The sequence below is a fragment of the Mustela lutreola genome, chromosome 9 (assembly GCF_030435805.1).
Source record: "Mustela lutreola isolate mMusLut2 chromosome 9, mMusLut2.pri, whole genome shotgun sequence".
NCBI lineage: Eukaryota > Metazoa > Chordata > Mammalia > Carnivora > Mustelidae > Mustela > Mustela lutreola.
In genome coordinates, this window is record NC_081298.1 from 85,094,009 (window position 1) to 85,117,153 (window position 23,145).

The 23,145-nt window shown below is 38.6% G+C and overlaps 1 long non-coding RNA gene across 1 annotated transcript in view; it reads right to left on the reverse strand.

The window, feature by feature from the left end:
* The window catches only part of LOC131840179 (uncharacterized), a 57,187-nt gene that overhangs the window by 25,706 nt on the left and 8,336 nt on the right, over positions 1–23,145 (reverse strand). The window contains exon 2 of the long non-coding RNA XR_009357242.1: positions 19,468–19,634. This is a non-coding gene — a long non-coding RNA (uncharacterized LOC131840179). The remainder of the gene's footprint in view (positions 1–19,467; positions 19,635–23,145) is intronic.

Sequence of the window (23,145 nt, forward strand, 5' to 3'; positions counted from 1 at the left end):
GTCTGGGATAAGGCAGCAGTACGAAAGCAACTGATTGAAAAGGTGGAGCCTCTCTTAGCTAGAGAGGTGTATAAAGTCTTAACATCTGAGCCCAGGGAGAGCAGCTAAACTGCATCCAGACAATGGCATGCAAGAGGTGATCTGATCTGAGGGGTAAGATAGTAGTGGTGACATGTGGCTTTGGGAACTCTGGGCAATTGTCATGGCACCAGGGGCAGACCTGGATCCAGATCAGTTGGAATTGAGGGTGCCTAGAAGATCAATCCAGCTGTGGAGATAGCAAGTGCAAAATTAGAGGGTGGAACAAGTTTTAAGAGCCCTGCTTCCTACGTGGCTGATTCCTCAAAATGCAAGCCTCAGGAAGCTGCAGGCACCTAGATGTTAAGATACCCCAAAGTACAGATGCCTGATAGGCTGACACAAAGAACCTGCATTTGAATAATGCCGCTCCTGTCAAGAGCTAGGCTGTCTGCATACATGGTCTATCTCAGAACGCCTAGAGCAATTGAAAAATATTTCTATTTGTATATTCCACTTACTACTGTGGATATTTCCACATTCTACTTACCACTATGGAGAGAATATATCATAGTCAATGGGGCAGATAATAATAACCACCACCATTTATTGTACATACTATATGCCAGACACTGTTCTAATTACTTAATGAGCTGTATCTCATTTTATCCTTACAACAACCCTCTCAGTTAGCTATTATTGTTTAGAAAAGAGGAAACTGAGCCTGGTCTAATAAATTTAAATTAATTTGCCCATGATCACGTGGCTATAAGTGGCCAAGCCAGGATTCTAGCCCAAGTATGACTCCAGACCTATCATTATGCCATACCCATTTTATCATACTGTTCCAGCACCGTGTTGAACCCTTATTATGTGTCATTTAAATAATGATTAGATTGGTCTGTTTCTTTAGTAAGCAAAACTGGGATCACAGCCCATCTCTTAGCACGTGTTGCTAAAATGACAAGACCATGCTGCCCTCTATCTATCAGCTTCAGTGACATTGGCCACTGGTAATTTTCAAAATAAATAATATCTGACATTTATACTGTGACATACATTTTATAAAAATATTTTACTCAAACTTGCCACATATATTATGAGCACTGAAGCCCACACATATACACACAAAAATCAATGCAAAATTTTAATGACTATGAATTTGATTTTTTGTAAAGGTCACTTAAACTCATTGTAGTATTTGCTTTTTCTAGAACCTATCACTTAAAACTTTATTTTTACTTTCACAGAAGTAAAAAAGTGATTTAGGATTTTCCACACTTTTGTTGTTTGCTTATCACTTCTTTAATGGAAAATTTCAAAGATACACAAAAGTAGAGAGAATTAAACCTCTGAGTATCATTCAGCCTCAAAATAATCATTTCTCAATAAGTTTGATGACATGACTTCTGATAGAGTTATCTTTTAAATCCTTGCTGATATAATTACCACTTTATTCAGATATTATCTTGGTGTTTCCATACATGGGCACAATTACTGCCTTATACTAATTATCCATGACTATTGCAGGGGACATTTGATATACTAGTAAATGCTACTGTTTAAGTTAGGTTACTAGAGCCCACAAGGTATTTTTGTTTTACCTGGAAATAGGACTATTATGAGTTAGGTTTTGCCTTAGCATGGGTTTGAAAATGAATCCTTATGGAATCTGTTGGCCCCATTGGATTGGTCCATTTTTAACCACACTGACATTCTAGTTTTAATCCACTTTCTGTTAACACTGAAACAGAGAAGAAATTTACCCTCTGAAAAGATAATCAGAACAGAAAATGTAGCTGCTGGACTTACGGCAGTGCGCATAATAAGATATTTTAAATATATTAAAGAGTTATCTGATGCTTGGGTTTTTTTTTTTTTTAAGATTTATTTATTTGAGAGAGAGAACGAGATAGAGAGAGCAAGCACACAGAGGGAGTGGGAGAAGCAGACACCCCATCGAGCAGGGAGCCCGATGCAAGGCTTAATCCTAGGACCATGACCAACTGAGCTTCCCAGGTGCTCCAAGTTATCTGATGCATATAATCGCACATGTTCGATGCCAGTGTGGGCCAGGTGACTTTCCTGGTTCTGATCCTTAGCCAGCCTTCTTCACAACATGACAAAGTGGATCAGGTAAAAGAGCACAATATTTCAACCCAAATCCATCCTGCTACTGGATAAAACAAGTAAAAACAGTAACAACAAAACTATCCTCAATTCTTTGAATTCTTTTTTCTTTTTTAAGATTATATTTATTTATTTGACAGAGAGAGAGAGATCACAAGTAGGCAGAGAGGCAGGCAGAGAGAGAGGGGGAAACAGGCTCCCTGCTGAGCAGAGAGCCTGATGTGGGGCTCTATCCCAGCACGCTGAGATCATGGACCTGAGCCAAAGACAGAGGCTTAACCCACTGAGCCACCCAGGGGCCCCTCTTTGCATTCTTGAGAGTGGAATCATAAAACTGTATTTTTCTATAAATACAATAGCCATACTTTTTATATTTTTAATTTATTTTTTTTCTTCTCAGTTATATTGGTAGATATCAAATCCCTAATAATCTGCAATTGGTTTAATAAGACCTGATAATTTATTTTTTTTCTTCTCAGTTATATTGGTAGATATCAAATCCCTAATAATCTGCAATTGGTTTAATAAGACCTGATAATACCATTTGCTCCCACCTTTCTTTCTTTTGCGGTCACTTATTACATAGTAATTATAATTTTATAGATTCAGATTTCCAAATTGTATTTCAAACTAGTGGGTGAATTATTTGTTTTAACTCTTCCAGTTATATAATTAAGAATTTTATCTATTTACTTATTTTAAGATTTTATTTATTTTTTTTTTTTATTTATTTATTTGACAGAGAGAAATCACAAGTACACTGAGAGGCAGGCAGAGAGAGAGAGAGAGAGAGAGAGAGAAGGAAGCAGGCTCCCTGCTGAGCAGAGAGCCCGATGCGGGACTCGATCCCAGGACCCTGAGATCATGACCTGAGTCGAAGGCAGCGGCTTAACCCACTGAGCCACCCAGGCGCCCCTATTTACTTATTTTAAAAGATTTTATTTTTAAGTAATCTCTACACCCAGGATGGCTGGGTGGCTCAGTCAGTTAAGCATCTGCTTTCAACTCAGGTCAGGATTCCAGGGCCCTGGGATCCAGTCTCACACCAGGCTCCCTGCTCAGCCTTCTTCTCCCTCTGCCTGTCCCTCCCGCTGTGTGCATGCATGCATGCATGCTCTCTCTCTCTCTCTTTCTAATAAATAAATAAAATCTTAAAAAAACAACAACTAATCTCTACATCCAACATGGGGCTCAAACTCACATCCCTGAGATTAAGAGTTGCATGCTCTACCGACTGAGCCAGCCAGGTGCCCCTATAATTACCATATTAAATTATTATAATTGCTTCTTTAAGATATTTGAATCTTGACAGGTAGTCACCCTTCTAATCACTGTTTTACATTTTGATATTTTTTAATTAAATAAAAATAACTATCTCCTATTTATAAGAGACACACTTAAAACAACATGTCAAAAAAAAGGGAAAAAATAAAGGAATGGAAAAAGTTTCACTAGGAATATGCTAATAAAAAGGCGGGTATAGCATTTCTATAATCATTTTTCTTCTTGGATATTATTCTCAAAAGCACAATATTTTAAATATATAACTGTTCTGTGTACTAAGTAAGCAGTCTGAAGAAAAATAGGTAATAGTGATAACTTCCTAAACCCATTGCATCATCCTTGCCTACCTCCACTCCATTGCCTATAGAATCCTCCACAAATCCGTAGACACAACCCTTAATGCCACTCCTTCAGAATCTAGCACTGAATAAAACCAACAGTGCTTTTTTTTTTTTCTTCTAAAGATTTATTTCAGACAGAGGGAGAGAAAGAGAGAGCAAGTGAGCACAAGCAGTGGGGAAGGCCAGAGGGAAAGGGAGAAGCAGACTCCTTGCTGAGTAAGGGGCCTGACATGGGACTTGATCCCAGGACCCTGAGATCGTGACCTGAGCTGAAGGCAAACACCTAACTGACTGAGCCCCCCAGGTCTCCAACTATACTTATAATTGGAGCTCCACCAACTTTAAAGTCAACAACCTTGATTGTCCCCCAAGCACAGTAAGATCTCTGTTCCAAACAGGCCCCTTGCAAACCTGTCCATATCAGATTTCATTAGAGGCCCAAGCTCAGGCTGAATCTAGACCCAATGAGAGACTTCCCAGGGTCCTAAGTCTCCAACCAACTATGTAAAGACCTCCAGGCCTTGACCTCCAACCATACCCCAAGGGCTCTGAGCTTAAGGGCTGGCCTAACTATGGCAGTCTTCCTCCCTCCTCTTCTCTTCAACCCCAAATAATTAAATTCATGTCCCCAGGCTTATTCCCCCCAAATACATATTATGCTGATGTTATATATATATATATATATTTTAGGATTTTTAAAATTTATTTATTTGTCAGAGTGGGGAGCCTGAGTGGCTCAGTTAGTGACGTGTCTGCTTTCAGCTCAGGTTATGATCCCAGCTCATGATCTCAGGATCCTGGGATGGAGTCCTGCATTGGGCTTCCTGCTCACCGGTGAGTTTGCTTCTCCCTTCCCCAACCCGCCTGCTTGTGATCTCATTCTCTTTCAAATAATAAATAAGTAATCTTAAAAAAAAGAAAGAAAGAAAGAAAATTTATTTATTTGTGAGAGAGCACAAGCAGGGGGAGTGACAGACAGAGGGAGAAGCAGGCTCTCGGCTGAGCAAGGAGCCCTAATCAGGACTTGATCCCAGGACCCTGGGATTATGACCTGAGCTAAAGAGAGACACTTAACCAACTGAGCCACCCAGGTGACTCACTGATGTTACATTCTTATTCTGTTCTAGGCAGTTGGGTCACCACTCCTAGTTTTCAATTTTGACCGTGATCCACAGTAAACAAAACAAAACAAACAAAATTATATTGTGACCGGCTGCATACAAACTAGTCTCTATACTAGTCTCTTAACATGTGGCAATACAATCTGAATTTTCTTCTTTATTCTAGTGAAAAAATTCAGCCCCTAAATTGATTTCACTAACCACTAATAGGTCAAGACCCTCAGTTTGAAAACCCTTGATCTAAAGGGCCCCCCATTTTAAAAAATAAAATAAAATAAAGTAAAAGGGGGCACCTGGGTGGCTCAGTCAGTTAAACGTCTGCCTTTAGATTAGATCATGATCCCAGGGTCCTGGGATTGAGCCCTGTGTCAGGCTCCCTGGGGAGCCCGCTTCTCCCTCTCCTTCTACCTGCCACTCCCCCTGCTTGTACTCTCTCTCAAATAAATAAAATCTTTAAAATAAAATAAAATAAAATGTCCCCCCAAGACTCTTTTGGCATTTGTTTATCAGAACCAGGTCAGACAACATGAGGGAATATTTAAAACAACCACTACCTAATTTCTTGTATTTTCTAAGGAAGAATTCTTTTCCATAGGACAATAATATCTCTAAGATATAAAAGAGGTACTTTTAGTTGTTGAAATTAGTAGAGATTTTTTAAAGCCTTCTAGAAAATTTTCACAATCTGAAATCTTATTAAAGAACATAAAATTGAGGAGTACCTGGGTGGCTCAGTTATTAAGCATCTGCCTTCGGCTCAGATCATGATCTCCAGGTCCTGGGATCGGGTGCATCTGGTCCCTGCTCAGTGGGGAACCCACTTCTCCCTCTCCTTCTGCCTCTCCCTTCCACCTGTGCTCTCTCTCTAATGAATAAGTAAAATCTTAAAAAACAACAACAACAACAACATAGGATTGAGAGTTAGGAAACCTGAGTCCTTACCTCACCCTGCCACTGAATGTTAGTAAGTAAATCACACTCAGCCTCTCTGAACCAGGGGGTCTTGATCATGTAAATCAAATGATATGTAAACCCTACAAATTTAATGATTTATTCACTCATTCATTTGCTCATTCGTTTGACAAATGCCTCCTTAAATATGTGCCAGATAGGTTTCTCACTGCTCATCTGACAGTTTAAACTGGGAGGGCCAATGTTACAAATTCATCACACATCACATATGATCATATGCCAGGGTTCTTTCTCATCAAATTTATGCTTCATCAGGCACCACCCGGGGAATGAGCTGCTTCTTATAAGCACATTACTCAGAAAAATGATGCTCATTTATATAAACCACTTAATAAAAATCTCTCTAAAATGTATGAGAGATTATACTGTACGCAACTTCATTAATGGTTTAATCATTAATTCTAATAGTAAGGAGCTTAATTTTAAGATTTATGAATTCTTGGGGCACCTGGGTGGCTCAGTGGGTTGGACCTCTGCCTTCGGCTCAGGTCATGATCTCAGGGTTCTGGGATCGAGCCCCGCGTCGGGCTCTCTGCTCAGCAGGGAGCCTGCTTCCTCCTCTTTCTCTGCCTGCCTGTCTGCCTACTTGTGATCTCTGTCTGTCAAATAAATAAATAAAATCTTAAAAAAAAAAAAGATTTATGAATTCTTATACTAGTTTAAGATGTCAAAAATATAATTTTCATTCTAATTCCATTTTCTTTGGTTCCCTCACTGCTAGTTAACTCTTTTAGTTTAAATGTCATAACACCCTGTGAGTTGGCACCATCAGTGATTAGAATATTACTAAAAGCCATTCCTATACCGACATAGATAGCAACTGTTTGACTGTACATAAGTGATTGTGAACTACATAAAATATCACACAAAACCCAAACTAAATGTATCCCCAAATTTCCAGTTCAGTATTAGAATGTCCACAGCAAATTCCAATGCCCTCTGATGTAAGGGAAAGTGTGATGGAGGAGGAACTGAATGGAAGGAAAAGCATCTTAACCGATAGCTTGTTTTACAAAGGCACATGGCCATGTGGACACATCATTAGGGACCCCCACGCCCAAGGCTTTGGAAGGGGTTTGTGCAACTCATGGGTCTGAACTTAAGCTTCACTAGTTCATGGCAAATCTGCTTCTACAAAGATCAATTATTGAGTGAAGGGGTGAGTATGGTAAGCTTATTATGAGCATGACTCTGTTTAAATGGATCTGTGTTTGATTTTTAACTTCACTCATTAGTTTGTGACTGCGGGGAAATTATTTCTCCATGCTTCTGCTTTTTAATCTGTGAAAAGGGATAATAATATCTAACACATAGGGCTGTTCCAAGTTACTGAAAGATAAATGTATAAAGCATGTAGTTCGGTAACTGGTCAATGCTAATAAACAAAACCAACGCTTATGTGATAATGATTACGAAGATGATGACAGTGCTATATTGAATATGACAAGGTAGTCAGAGAATGTTGAGGGGTATAATGCTTTTTGATCCTATAATAAATGTTCTGCAAACAACTGGGATTTTAAAAGTTCCTTTGGTTGACTTGGTTTAGTTTCCAAAGTCTTTCAAAAATTCTGCAGTAAATGTTCCTATTCTATGCCCCTCTGTAAAACCTTTGTTTTTGCACAGGTAAAGGCTATAGTAGCAAGGAAAAGTTTAGGATGGAAAGAATATTCTGCCACCCACTGCTTAGCCCCATTTAGGGTAACTCCCTTACTCCTCTATCAGTGTTTCAAAATGGCTAGATACCAGCTCACACATTTAGGACCATTAGAATCCTCCAAAATACTTATTCATTGATCCAGAGACTTCCCAACAGAAGTTCTTTAGAAGGGAAAGTTGCAAATAACATACTTTTTTTTTTTTTTTTAAAGATTTCATTCATTTGACAGAGAAAGATCACAAGTAGGCAGAGAGGCAGGCAGAGAGGAAGGGAAGCAGGCTCCCCGCTGAGCAGGGAGGCCGATGAGGGGCTCGATCCCAGCACCCTGAGATCATGACCTGAGCAGAAGGCAGAGGCTTTAACCCACTGAGCCACCCAGGTGCCCCTATATACTTTTCTATATGGAACATTCACAACTCATATACATATATATAAAGTAGTATATACATTTGTGTACATGTACACACACATGTTTACAGGCATTTCAGTGTCAAGTGGATAAGGAAGTTCAGTGGTTTGAGATATGGAAGAGGTGATATTTATTACAAATATTCTGTCTCTAGAAGTAGAGATGAAAATGTAACCTGCAAAATGTAAACGACAAACAGGAATCCATCAGCTGCTCTTGAAGACAACTGTGAAGACATGTGCAGGCTATTGTAAAGCATTTGAAAACTTAAAATGTTAAGCCTTTCATTTAGGGATACAAATTGGGAGTATTATTAGCAGGACTACATGCTTTCAGAGTAAGAGAGCTGTTTTTCTCCGTTGTTTTTCTAAATGCTTATGTAGACTGGAATGTCCCTAAAAGTGATGGTTCTTGCAAGAGGTATTTGTTTTTGCAAGACATATTGGTATTTTTATTAAGGTATTTGTTAATGGGAGATTTTAAGACTACACAATAGGCAGGATAACCTGCATGTCTGAACTTCTCTTTCCCCTATGCCAGATGAAAAGCTGTGAAAAGGACTTGGAGTATGTGAAATAATAGAAAATGTATATATCAACCTCTGTCCCCAGTTCCTAGCACAGAGCTCCTAAAAACCCTTGTAATTTCCTAAGTGATAGAGTATCTTTTGTACTCAGGAGTCAATGATTGGTGGGCTCCAGGTTGGGGCTGGTCACCAGAAAGACCATGCCATGGTTAGAAACTTTAGAACTTTCAGTTGCATCCCATACACTCCAGGAAGAGGAGGCTAAAAATTGAGGTGTTGATTAACCATCCATACGTGATGGTACCTCCATAAAACCAAAAATATGAGTTCCAGGGATTTTCCAGCTTGCTGAACACACTGCAGATGGAGGATGGAGGTTCTGGGGAGGGTGGCACCTGGCAAGGACTTGAAAGCTCTGAGCCCTACTCCCTATAGCTTGCCTTAGGCATCTCTTCCATCTGATGCCACTTTGTATCCTTTATCATAGCTTTTTATAAAAACTGGTAAAGGTAATTTAGCTTTTTCCTGAGTTCTGTGAGTCTCTGTAGCAAATTATCAAACCCAAGGAGTGTGACATGAGATTTACAGATGGTCAGTCAAAAGTACAGATGACCACTTGGGACTTGAGATCGGCATCCGAAGTGGGGGTAGGCAATCTTGTGGGACTGAAACCTTAACATGCGGGATCTGATATTAACTCCAAGTAGATAGTGTCGGAATTGAGTTAAGTTGTGGAACACCCAGCTGGTGTCAGAGAATTGCCTGATGTGTGGGAAATCCACACATCTGATGTCTGAAGTGAAGTGAAGTGTGGCATTAGTGTGAGAGTAGAGGAAAAACACAGGGAGTATTTTTCCCACATTGGGAATTTTGGCCCAGTGCTGCATGAACTACATTGCAGGTAATGGTAGGGGGTGTCCCACAGTGGCATTATTCAAGACATAGTAATCAGCTTTGGAAATACTCTGTCATCCATACTGATTGCTTCATTTTGGCCATATGGAGCCTGACCACATCTGGGAATATTCAGAATATATAAAGAACTCTCAAAACTCAATAATAAGGAAACAAACACCACAAAAAATTTTTTTAAGTGTGAAAATATCTGAAAAGACACTTCACTGAGAAAATATAAAGATGTCAAACACAATGAAGATCTACATCATTAGCTATTAGGGAAATGTCAATTAAAATCACGGTGAAATTCTGCTACCCTTATTAGAATGGCTAAAATATAAGACTGACCACACTAAGAATCAGCAAGAATACAGATCAACTAGAACTTCCATACATTGCTAGTGGGAATGCAAAATGATATAATCACTTCGGAAGACTTAGCAATTTCTTAAAAATTAACTATAAAACTACCATCTGACCCAGCCATTCTCCTTCCAGATAAACCAAGAGAGATGAAGGTACAAAGAATTATATTTAAATTTTCACAGATTTGTAATTACCCCTACACTAGAAAAAATCCAAATGTCTCAACAGTAGAATGGATAAGGAAATTTCAGCATATTCATAAAATGGAATATAACTAATAAAAAGGAACAAACTATTGATACACACAGCATGCATGAATCCCAAAATAACTATGTTGAGCAAACAAAGCCAGAAAAAAGGAGTATACTATATGATTCCATTTATAGAAAGTTATAGAAAATGCAAACTAAACTGACAGAAATCAGTGGTTAAGAATGGGAGTGAGAACAAGGGGGAGGAATTAGAAAGAGGCATGAGGAAACCTTTTAAGGTTGATGGGTCTGTTCATCATCTTGATTTGGTGATGGTTTCTCAGGCTATACATGAGTCAAAACATATCAAATTATACACTTTAAATATAAGCCCTCTATTGTATGTCAATATCTGACATTAAAGGTGTAAAAAACAGCATATTTCCAAGTTAACTTGTTCTTAAAAAAAAAAAAAAAAAAAAAGGAGGTACGACATATATAGTATTCACTCTCCTCTTAGCCAGATCCTATAAAAAGGCCCACAGCCACTCCAATACTACCCTAGACAGGGAGAGAATAAAGGAGCAAAAGTCGTAGTAGAAATAGACAGAAGTCTGAAATTATTGCAATTAAAATAAAACTTCTAAAAAACACACACCCATTTAAATGTACTGCGAGGGCTTCTCCCAGGGCCTTAGAGAAAGCCACTTTGGAAGCGAGGGACTGATGGAGATGACAAGCGCTCCTACGCACTCCTTGGATTTGGGGGAGGTGGGGAGGAGCATATAAATTCAGCAAAAGAACAGACAGACTCCTCAGCTCCCTGGGCTCAGAGCTATGGTCTGGATATTAAGGCACATGGCCTTGTTTTGAGGTCACAAGCTAGTAAGGCATGAAGACATATCAATTACTCAAGGAATGGGGCAAATTTTGAAAGGTCAATGATACCATCCTCTGGAGTTTATGCATGATTAGCCAGCACAGACCTGCACAGTCACTCAAGAGATATATTTGTGTACTTAGGCACAAGGTAAGACAAGACTCACAGATACTATTACTGTGCTGCTGCTACTGCTACTATTTGCTGATTTGGGACTTGAGGCAGATCATATCATCTCTGGGTGCTGGTTTAAACACTAGTAAAATAGAGTAACAAGAATTACCTATTTGTGGGGTATATTGAGGTCTTACCACAGACATAATTTTTATCCTTGTTCTGAAATATTGCTAATTCTTATTGTCTAATGTTCCTTCTGGGTGCTTCATTGGCTCAGTTGGTTAAGAGTCTGTCTGCCTGCCTTGGGCTCAGTAATGATTCCAGGGTCCTGGGATCAAGCCCCGCATCAGGCTCCCTGAGCAGTGGGGGAACCTGCTTCTCTCTCTCTCTGCCACTCTTCCTGCTTGTGCTCTCATTCTCTCTGTGTCACATAAATAAAATCTTAAAAAAAAAAAAAAAAAAGTTCCTTCTGCAGTTGGAAGAAACAGAAATAGGGAAGTGGAAGAGAATTAGGTAGCACAGGCAGGTGGCCCTGTGTAGGGTAGCTCTCCCCAGGGCTTAGGCTGCTGACTACTCTCTTCCTGTCACAGAGATCTCTCTAAGCCTTAGAAGGAGACTGTCCTTGGTAAGGGTCATGAAACATAAGCCTAATTTGCTTCAAATTAAATCCACCTCTGTCTAGAAGCTTTCTATTACATTTTCCCCAATTTTTTAAAAAGTTACCATTTATTAGGTGCTTACTTTATGTGAGCCATATATGTACTTGTCAATTTTTCTCAACCTTGTCAATACTTTAGAATCACTCAGGAAGCTTTTAAAATTTAGCAAACAAAAAGTAAACTCAAAATGGATTAAAAACCTAAATGTGAGACCTGAAGCCATAAAATTCCTCAAAGAAAACATAGGCAGTAGTCTCTTGGACATGGGCCTTAGGGCAAGGGAAATAAAAGTAAAATTAAACTATTGGGACTACATCAAAATAAGAAGTTTCTGCCCAGCAAAGGAAACCATCATCAAAACAATAAGCATCTTACTGAATTGGAGAAGATATTTGCAAATGATATATCTGTAAAGGGTTAACATCCAAAATATATAAAGAACTTCTACAACTCAATGCCAAAAAAATCCAATTAATAAAATGGGCAGAGGACCTCAATAAATATTTTTTTCTAAAGAAGACATACAAATGACTGACAGACACATGATAAGATGTTCAATATCAGTAATTACCAAGGAAAGGCAAATCAAAACCACAATGAGATAACAGCTGGTACCTCTCAGAATAGCTAAAATCAAAAAGACAAGAAATAACAAGTGTTGACAAGGATGTGGAAAAAATGGCCCTTCGTGCACTGTTCGTGGGAATGAAATTGGTGCAGTCACTATAGAAAACGGCATGGAGATTGCTCAAAATATTAAAAATAGAATTACCATATGATCCAGTAATTCCACTACTAGGTATTTACCAAAGGAAAATGAAAACGTCAATTCAAAAAGATAGAAGTATTCCTATGTTTATTGCAGCATTATTTACAATAGGCATGTTATGGAAGGAATCCAAGTATCCATCCACAGATGAATAAAGAAGTTGTGGTATACACATAAAATGGAATATTGCCTCGCCATAAAAAAGAATAAGATTTTGCCATTTGCAACAATATGACCTAAAGGGTATTATGCTAAGTGAAATAAGTCAGACAGAAAAAGACAAATACCATATAACTTCACTCATATGTGGAATTTATGAAAACAAAGAAAAAAGAGATTAAAAAACAGACTCTTCGGGGCGCCTGGGTGGCTCAGTGGGTTAAAGCCTCTGCCTTCGGCTCGGGTCGTGATCCCGGCGTCCTGGGATCGAGCCCCGCATCGGGCTTTCTGCTCAGCAGGGAGCCTGCTTCCTCCTCTCTCTCTGCTTACTTGTAATCTCTGTCTGTCAAATAAATAAATAAAATCTTTAAAAAAAAAAAAACAAAAAAAAACCAGACTCTTCAATACATAGAACAAACTGGTGGTTGCCAGTGGGGGAATGAGTGAAATAGATAAAGAGATAGATAAAGAGATAAAGAGAATTAAGAGTACACTTATTGTGATGAGCGCTGAGCATGTATAGAATGTATACAATTATTAAATCATTATATACCTGAGACCAATATAACACTGCATATTAATTACACTTCAAGTTTTTGAAAATGTAAAATATACCAACCTGAAACCTACTGAAACTAAATCTCTAGGGGCGAGGCTTGAATATCTATAGTTTCTAAAAGCCCCACCAATGATTCTAATGTGTAACGAGGGTTGAAATTCTTGGCACACTATACTACTTTACATATTTTAACTTCTTAAATACTTACACAAACGTGAGAGGGAGATCTTATGACTGTTATACGTGAATAAACCAAGGTTCAGAAAGGGTTTTACTCAAGATGAAATCACGGAGTTGTAATTCAAACCCAGATAGGTCTGACTTCACAGAACACTTTGCTATACCAGTTCCCAACTTTATATGCCTCTTAAGAAGAACAGCCTTTTTCTTTTTTAAGATTTTATTTATTTAATTGACAGAGAGAGAGATCACAAGTAGGCAGAGAGGCAGGCAGAGAGAGAGGGAGAAACAGGCTTCCCGCTGAGCAGAGAGGCTGACACAGGGCTCAATCCCAGGACCCTGAGATCATGACCTGAGCAGAAGGCAGAGGCTTAACCCACTGAGCCACCAAAGTGGCTCCCAAAAGAACAACCCAAAAGAAATAAAGCGTTTCCTATGTTGTCCCAAAAGAACAACCTTTTAATGCAAACTTTTACAAATGGCAAAATACAGTGATGGGTACAATATCAAATAATTATTTTCACAGCAAACGTGACCTTAATTCTAATCCTACAAGAAACAATAGAGTAAAGCCATATTCGAGTTTCGTTCTAAGTTGGAAGAGTCCTTTACATCCAGCAAAATTCCCAATAATCTTTATAAAAGAGAAATTTTTTGGTGATGAAAATCCCAAGTATCATCTAGGATTGGAATGTGTCCTATTTGATGTGGCCTTGGAGGTTCTGGATACAGGGTAATTAGCAGTAACTCAGAACACACTGTACCTCAAGCCTACCCACTCTCCCTTTCACAATCCTACATCTTCCTTTTTCTTGGATTCATTGTTCACTTTGATAAAGTACATTCCCAACTAATTATTTCAACAAAGATCTGTAGGAGAAACCTGAGAAACCTGATGCCATGATTTGCATTCCTCTAAGCTTAACCTGTTTACCCCTTGGGAAGCTTTTAGGATTTGATCTCTATTCTTAGTTTTCTAAAATTTCACTATGACAAGTCTAGGTGTTGGTTCTATTTCATTCATCTTGGTTAACATTTTCAATTTGAAGATTTGTAGCTTTTCTTTTTTTCACTGAAATAGTTTGACATGCAATGTTACATTAGTTTCAAGAGTACAACAGAGTGATTTGACAAGTCTATACCTTATACTACGCTCACCACAAGTGTAGCTACCATCTGTCACCATACGACATCGTTATAATGCCACTGACTATATGCCCTATGCTGTACCTTTTATCACCAAGACTTTTTCATTCCATGATTGGAGACCTGTTTCTCCCATTCCCCTTCATCCAGTTTGCCCATCCTCTTAGCCCCTGACTTGTATCTTTCTTAAACTCAGAGCAATCTACTTTTATCATTACTTTTTTTTCTCCTCTACATGCTCTCCTTTCTCTTTTCTAGTGTTTCTATATATGAATATTTAAACTTTCAGATCTATTTTGAAATGCACTGAAGGAGAATTCCTTCTCCTCTACCTTCTACTCATTAATTTATTCTTTAGTCATCTCTCTTCTATTAATAAACCTTCTATTGATTTATTTCAAAGACCAAAAATTTAATTTCCTAGATTTCAAACTGACTCTTTGATGTGGTTGCAGAATCCTTTCACAACACACTAAAGATACTAATTTCATTTCTTCACCCAGAGTCCTTTCATTTGCTTTATCAACTCTCTTGAGAGTTTAGTTCCATTTGTTGAATTCAGTGCCTTTTTTTTTTTTTTAAAGATTTTTACTTATTTGACAGAGCAAGAAAAAGAGAGAGAACACAAGCAGGGAGAGCAGCAGGCATAGAGAGAGGGAGAAGCAAGCTCCCCATTTAGCAGAGACACAGGACTCAATCCCAGGACCCTGGGATCAGGACCTGAGCTGAAGGCAGATGTTTAACCAACTGAGCCACCCAGGTGCCGCAAATTCATTGCTTTTCTTACGTGGGGGTTAGTTTTCCACAAAACTTTGATGATTCTTTTATCTCTTGATCTTTATATGTGCTAATTAATTAATACCTGATCAGTGGAATAAAAGTAAGATTGTGTGAATATTCTGTGCTCGAGTCTTTTGCCCAATTGCCTTAGTATCCTTGAATATAGTCTGAATCAGTTATCACTAAGATAGCTGTAAAATGGTGATTTTCAGGTCGCCTGGGTGGCTCAGTCAGTTAAGCATCCTACTCTTGATTTCAGCTCATGTCTTGACCTCAGGGTCATGAGTACAAGTCCTAAGTTGGACTCCACACGTAAGTAAGCATACAGCCTACTTTCTTCTTTTTTTTACTTTTTAAAAAAATTTAAATTAATTAACATATAATGTATTATTGGCTTCAGGGGTACAGGTCTGTGATTCATCAGTCTTATATAATATCAGTGCTCATTACAATACAAACCCTCCCCAGTGTCCATCACCCAGTAGAGCCTACTTAACAAACAAACAAACATAGAAGGGACACCTGGCTAGCTCAGTTGGTGGACCATGTGACTCTTGATCTCAGGGTTGTAAATTCCAGCCCCACATTGGATGTAGAGATAACCTTAAAATAAAATCTAAAAAAAAAAAAGTACCATAGAAAATAAATTTACTGGGTGCCTGGGTGGCTCAGTAGGTTAAGCCACTGCCTTCAGCTCAGGTCATGATCTCAGAGTCCTGGGATCGAGTCCCACATCGGGCTCTCTGCTCAGCAGGGAGCCTGCTTCCCTCTCTCTCTCTCTGCCAGCCTCTCTACCTACCTGTGATCTCTCTCTGTCAAATAAATAAATAAAATCTTTAAAAAAAAAAAAAGAAAAGAAAAGAAATTTATGTGTTTATTAAAGGGAATTATTGCACTTGCTGGCTCCTTGGCCAAGAATTTGAACATTAAATGAGATAGAATCAGGTGAGATGAAAAAAAAATATTGGTCGGTATTCAAGTTATTACAAATGTCCCATTTGGGACTTATGGCAATAAATTCAAACTTATTCATTCATTTATATATTCAAATATTATCTTGATGGGCGTTTATTATGAGCTAGGACTTTGCTATAGATTACTCATTTTTTTAAACTACTCATTTTCTATATTGAATCTGCACTAAACATAATTCACATCTTCTTTAGCTTTAGTTCTTAGCAGATGTCATTGTAAAATTTCTTCAGATGCTGATGATTCCTCATTTAGTGTCTATTGAGACCTACCACATCCCAGGCATGGGGGATACAATAGCAAATGGATGAGGCCCCAGCCATCATGGAGCTTGTATTTCAGTTGAGGGAGAAGGCAGACAAGCAAAGTAGTAAAATAGTTGCAAACTGTAGTGAGTACTAAAAAGGGACACAAACAAGGATGGAAGGAGGATATTACAGGGAAGAGGGCTTCATTTGGGTAATTAGGGGAGGTTTCTGAGGGCAGGGATCTTTGCTTCACTGCTCTCTCCTTAGCATCCAAAACATGCCTGGAATTTAGCAGGCATTCAGTAAATGAATAAGGAGATAAATCAAAACCTGAATCAAAAGGATGCTAATCATTCAAGGAGAAGGGCATTCCAGGCAGAGGAAACAGCATGAACAAAGACTCTGAAGCAACCTAACTGTCCATCAATAGATAAATGGATAAAGAAGATGTAATACATATATAGGATTATATTTAATGGAATATTACTCAGCCATAAAAAAGAATGAAATTGGGGTGCTTGGGTGTCTCAGTGGGTTAAAGTCTCTGCCTTCGGCTCAGGTCATGGACTCAGGGTCCTGGGATGGAGTCCCACATTGGGCTCTCTGCTCAGCAGGGAGCCTGCTTCCTCTTCTCTCCCTGCCTGCCTCTCTGACTACTTATAATCTCTATCAAATAAATAAATAAAATTAAAAAAAAAAAGAATGAAATCTTGTCGTTCAGGATAAGAAGGATGGACCTAGAGAGTATTATGCTAAGTGAAATAAATCAGAGAAGGACAAATACCATATGACTTCACTTTTATGTGGAATCTAAAAAACAAAACAAATGAACAAACAGAAACAGAATCATAAATACAGAGAATAATCTGGTGGCTGCCAGAGGGGAAGAGTTTAGGGGGATGGGTAATGGGGATTAAGAGTTACAAACTTCCAGTTATAAAATAAGTAAGTTATGGGGATGGAAAGTACAGCATGATGAATACCACCAATAATATTATAATAATGTTGTATTGTAACTACACTTACCTTAGTGAGCATAGCTTAATGTGTATAGAATTGTTAAGTCACTATGCTGTATGCCTGAAACTAATATAACATTGTATGTCAACTATACCTCAATTAAAAAAAAGTCCATAGAAAAAAAGTTTAAAAATAAAATTGCAGGGGCGCCTGGGTGGCTCAGTGGGTTAAGCCGCTGCCTTCGGCTCGGGTCATGATCTCAGGGTCCTGGGATCGAGCCCCACATCAGGTTCTCTGCTCAGCAGGGAGCCTGCTTCCCCCTTTCTCTCTGCCTGCCTCTCTGCCTACTTGTGATCTATCGAATAAATAAAATCTTTAAAAAATAAATAAATAAAATAAAATTGCAGTGTTATATGCAACTGATGAATTACTGAATACTACATCTGAAACTAATGATGTACCATATGTTGGCTAATTGAATTTAAATAAAGAAAATAAAAATAAAAATAAAATTGTATTCCTTACCTCATTTTACGGATCAGCCACTGAAGTAGGAGGAACTTATGGCCTGAGTTGAGTATACATTTTTTCTTCACCCCAACTGACCTTATCAGTATTTCTTCTACTATCAAAGGCAACAATCAAAGGGACCAAATAAACCTCAAACAGGACATGCAAAACTATCATCCCATAATTATTTGGAGCCATCAAAGTGGGATAAAAATAGACTGAATTACTCAAGGACTGCAGGGTGACAACCAAATTTATCCAACTCATTATCTTTTCTATCCTCCAACCTACAACTACAATAAGACAGAAACAAATTTGGAATTACTGTGATATTGTTATGGGGTGAAACTTATTATGAAAAATTCCCTATCTGTACAAATAGCTTAATGAAAGAGAAAATGTTAGATGTGAACTAGTTCAAAAGGAATAAATAGCTTTCCTTTAAAAAATTCAAATCAGGTATACTTTTCATTATTGCTCCATATTAAACAGTTAACATATTTTCTTTCATTTAATTCTCACAACTACCCTGGAGGTCAATTTTAATATTTCCATTTTATAGATTGGCTTAGAGAAGAAGTCACTTACCTAAAGTCACACAAATGAAATTACCATGATAATAATGGCAAAGTCAAGTCTGACTTTTATTACTTTGTGTGTAGATATAATTAGTAATTACTTTATATTGGCATTATTTGAAAAATGGCTCATCAAGGATTCTAAATAAGTTGTTTAAACTGGAATCATCTTGGTTTCTGGGGTGTCTGGGTGGCTCAGTGGGCTAAGCATCTGTCTTTGGCTCAGGTCATGATTCCAGGGTCCTGGGACTGAGCCCCGCATCAGGCTCCCCACTCTGCAGAAAGCCTGTTTCTCCCTCTCCCTTTGCCTGTCTTTCTCCCTGCTTGTGTTCTGTCAAATAAATAAGTAAAATCTTAAAAAAATCATCCCGTTTTGAAAACAACCCCTTTATATTTTTATAGCATTTGTCACAAAGTGCTTTCATTGGATTTTTACTATATCCTTTGAGGTAGGGGAGCAGATGTAATAAGGAAATGGAGGCAAAGCACATGATTCTCTGTGTTACAGCCTCTCTCTGTTCCTCTGTGACTTGTGTGCTTCCATGCCTGGGCCCCACACTTGAGAAAAAGTCCTTTGAGGGATGGGGTTCTGCCTATATTCTCTCTATAGCCTGATGCCAGCAATCCTGTGGGCACTCAGTCACTATTTTAAACAACTTTGGTGAGGTAAAAATGATTTACAGTAAACTGCACATATTTAAAGCATTAAGTTCTGACATATGTACACATCTGTGAAACTAACACCACAATCAAGGCATTAAATATATCAAACATATCCATCACTCCCAAAAGTTTCCATGAGCACTTATGAATGAAAAAAACCCAAATCTTTGGGGACCTAAGACAGTACTGTGCTGCTTCTCTTACACTTGATGGAAGGCTATGCTTTTATATGTTATTTTGCCTGGTGTATGCTGTTATACAGTTATGGAAAAGAACTTAATTGAAGATAAAACATTTTATTTGTAGAAACCCAAAACATATATCGCTTGAAGTACATATGGAGTCTGCCATTTGGGAATTAGAACATCCTACCTGCTTCCTGATGAATCACCAACTCAGTCCTTCCAGAGATTTTGTCCGGGTCCTGCTCTTGAATCCCAGGAGGCACCCAGGTTTGCTGTCTTTATGATTACTTCCCTTTTTGCTTCCCGCTTAGGCAATTTTAAGCAGTACTGCTGCCATTGGTTTCTGTTTATCTGCTGAGAGTGATGGAGAAACTCTTAGGTTCCTGACCTAGACTGCCTGTGTTCAAATCCTGATTCTACTTCTTATAGGCTGTAGGGCTTTGGGTAGGTTACCTCTCTGCACAGAGCCTTGTAGTTTGACAGTACATTTTTGGTAAATGTTACATATAACTATTTTCTCTGAAAACTGGCTTATATACTATTCAGCCCACATGGCAGAAATGTCCAAAACTCCTGCCTCACAAGAGAATGATCCTCCCTTCCTCCCACAGCATCCCTCCTTCCCTTCCTCCTATCTCTAGTTTTTATGTCTGTACCTTTTTAGAGACTAGTCCATTAAAAGCAGAATCCTAACCAATAATACAATGATGTAATTTAGAAAACACCTACTGGGACTCAGTTGATTAAGTGCCTGATTCTTGATTTCCACTCAGGCCATGATCTCAGAGTTGCGAGATCAAGCCCTGAGTCAGGTGTGGAGCCCATTTAAGATTCTCTCCCTCCCTCTGCCTCTCCTCCCCCACCCCCCTTCTCTCTCTTCCTTTCTAAGAAAAAAAAAATTCACTAAAATTGGTTCCACTTCTCTATTTCTCTCTGGAACCAAGGAGTATTTTAAGTCTAACCTACATGAAAGGGACTATAAATATCTTTTTTGGCAAATATATGTGTATTTGTATCCATAGACACACACACACACACTATACCTATATAATACATATATTTAATGTGTATATACATATATGTATAAATGTATATTATATGAACACTCACAGATAAAGAACAAATCTTACTGCTTAAAGCAGACAACCAAAATCTGATATCCAATAGTCTTTAGTGAGTTACTGATTTTCGATGACATTGTTTCACTGTACATAAAGATGTTAGCTAGCATAATCTCTCCCAACGTAATAGCTAATAAAGACACATTAACGAAGCAGTCATATCAAGTGTTTTATGTATGTATGTATGTATTACTTTTGAAGTTTATTTAGTTTTTTAGTAATCTCTACACCCAATATAGGGCTCACACTCACGACCACCAAGATCAAGAGTCACATGCTCTTTCTATTGAGCCAGCCAGGTGCCTAATCATATCAAATGCTTTAAACTGTCCTTGAAAGGGGGGGGGGACACAAGGAGCTAATTAACTCCCCCCTTGTACATAGGATAAAGCTACTTTCTCTTTGCACCTCCTTTCCTATGATCAAAATTCTTCCAAAGAACTGCCTATACTTAATTTCTAGTGACTCTCCTTTCTCTCTTGAGCTCACTCCAATCAGGTCTTCCTCCTATTGTCATCAAAACTGCACTTACCAAAATCACTAGTGACCTCCGTGCAGTCAAATCTAAAGGATAAATCTCAGTTCTTTCTTCATTCTATTAGTTGTTCTTTTCTTCCTGAAATACCAAGATAGCCCCCACCCGCAGTTTTTTTCCTATCTCAATTTTCTTCTCTGCCTTCTTTGTTGAGTTCTCCTTTATCTTCCCAACCTTTAAAAAGTAGATATCCTCTGGGACACCTGGGTGGTTCAGTGGGTTAAGCTGCTGCCTTTGGCTCAGGTCATGATCCCAGGGTCCTGGGATCGAGTCCCGCATCGGGCTCTCTGCTCGGCAGGGTGTCTGCTTCCCTCTCTCTCTCTGCCTGCCTCTCTGCCTACTTGTGATCTCTGTCTGTCAAATAAATAAATAAAATCTTAAAAAAAAAAAAAAAGTAGATATCTTCTTCTCTTCCCAATCTATATACACACACATTTGTTGGAGTTCTCATCCAGACCATAACTTTAGTATATGTGCTGCTGAAGCGAGCACCAGACCATAACTTTAAATACCTATATGCTATTGCCTGCTAAATTCATATATCTAGCCCAACTCCCACCCAAACTCCAGACACGTTTATATGTCCAATAGGCTATATAATATCGCCACTGAGATATCTGTAGGCATCTCAACAAGCCCAAAACTAAACCACTAACCTTCTGCCCCCTTAGTCCAAACCCCCATAATCTCATGTTCCCGTCACTCAGTTTTTTACTTAGTGAATTGATATTTTTAAAATGTAAATTTGATGGGGTGCCTGGGTGGCTCAGTGGGTTAAAGCCTCTGCCTTTGGCTCAGATCATGATCCCGGGGTCCTGGGATCGAGCCCTGCATCAGGCTCTCTGCTCGGCGGTGAGCCTGCTTCACCTCTCACTCTGCCTGCCTCTCTGACTACTTGTGATCTCTCTCGTCAAATAAATAAATAAATAAATAAATCTTAAAAAAAAAAAAAAAGTAAATTTGAGGGCACCTGGGTGGCTCAGTCAGTTAAGCATCTGCCTTTGGCTCAGGTCCTGATCCCAGGGTCCTGGGATGGAGTCCCGCATCAGGTTCCTTGATAAGCAGGGAGCCTGCTTCACCTTCTCTCTTTCTCCCTCTCAAATAAATTTTTAAAAAATGTAAATTCGATTGTTACTTTTCTGCTTAAAACTCTTCTATAGCTTCCCATTTTACTCAGAATGAAAAGTCTTTAATTGTGATCTATAAGCCCGTATCTGATCTGTCTCTACAACCACCATCTATATCAACTCTCTGATTTCATTTCCCATTGCTCTTCTTCTTGCTCACCCCACTCTATCCACAATGGTGTCCTTGCTGTTTCTTACCCATATCAAGCATATTCTCACGGCCTTTATACTTTGAATATTTTCCAGATATTCATATGTTATTCTCTAACTTCCTTTATCGCTAGGCTTTTCCTCTCATCTCTTTCAGTCCCCTATCCCGATTTATATTTATAACACTAAAAAAAAGCACTTTCTTGGGGCACCTGGATGGCTCAGTTGGTTTAGCATCTGCCTTAGACTCAGGTCTTGATCCCAGGGTCCTGGAATCAAGACCTGTGTCAGGTTCTCTGCTCAGTGAGGGGACTGCTTCTCCCTCTCCCTCTGCCTGTTGCTTCCCTGCTTGTATGCTCTGTCTCTGTCAAATAAATAAATAAAATCTTTTAAAAAACCCAACAACTTTATTTTGAAACATTGTAGATTCATAGACAGTTGTAAGAAATAATACAGATAGATTCTGCATATTCTTTACTCAGTTTCCTCCAATGGTCACATTTTATAAAGCTATAGTACAATATCCCGGACTAGGATACTGACATTGATACAGAACATTTCCACAGTTCCATCACCACAGGGCTTGTGTCACTCTTTTATAGCCACACCCACTTCCCTCCAACCTCCACCGCAGCTGTAACCCCTGGCAACCACTAATCTGTTCTCCATTTCTATAGTTTTGTTATTTCAAGAATGTTACATAAATGGAATTATACAGTATTAACCTTTCGGGATTGCCTTTTTCTAGTCAGCATAATTCTCTGGAGATTCATCCAAGTTGTTGTGTCATAGCATTTTTTTTTTTTACCATCTAACATATATATTTATTGCTAAGTTCCCTGACAGCAGGGAATCCATTTTGCACATTATACTCTTAATGTAGAATAGTATAAATATTTGTTGAATAAATGAAGTCCAAACTCTTTAACATG